Raw genomic sequence first — 428 nt, 5'->3', positions numbered from 1 at the left:
ATGCATCTTCGGTGAAGGTGTTTTGCTATTCCTTGTGATCTAACTGCTCGCGACGGTTTGCCAGACTTGGGAATTTTCCTAAGTTGATGAAGCGTGTGTTTGTGTATATATGTGTATATGTGAGAATGCGTGATAATAAATATAAAACAAAAATCTGTATCGCCGAACGATGATAAAATGCTCTGCATGATTTGGTACACTTTTGACTAGTGTAGTGTATCTGATAGGTCGTATCATACAATACCTGCAATTACAGGACTGCTTGTAACTTCCACGAAGAGCAGTAAAAGAAGAAAAGGAAAACAATTAGCTGTTTCGGTTAGTGGATGGTGTGAGCTATGAGAACATTTTTAATGATTTTTGACCCTAATTTATCTTAATTCTCTCTATTCTCTCTTTTTTTACCCTGTCATTCTCTTCTCTTTGTT

The sequence above is a fragment of the Anopheles maculipalpis genome, chromosome X, assembly GCF_943734695.1.
Source record: "Anopheles maculipalpis chromosome X, idAnoMacuDA_375_x, whole genome shotgun sequence".
NCBI lineage: Eukaryota > Metazoa > Arthropoda > Insecta > Diptera > Culicidae > Anopheles > Anopheles maculipalpis.
The sequence above is the reverse complement of the archived record's forward strand: the minus strand, read 5'-3'. Positions refer to the sequence as shown.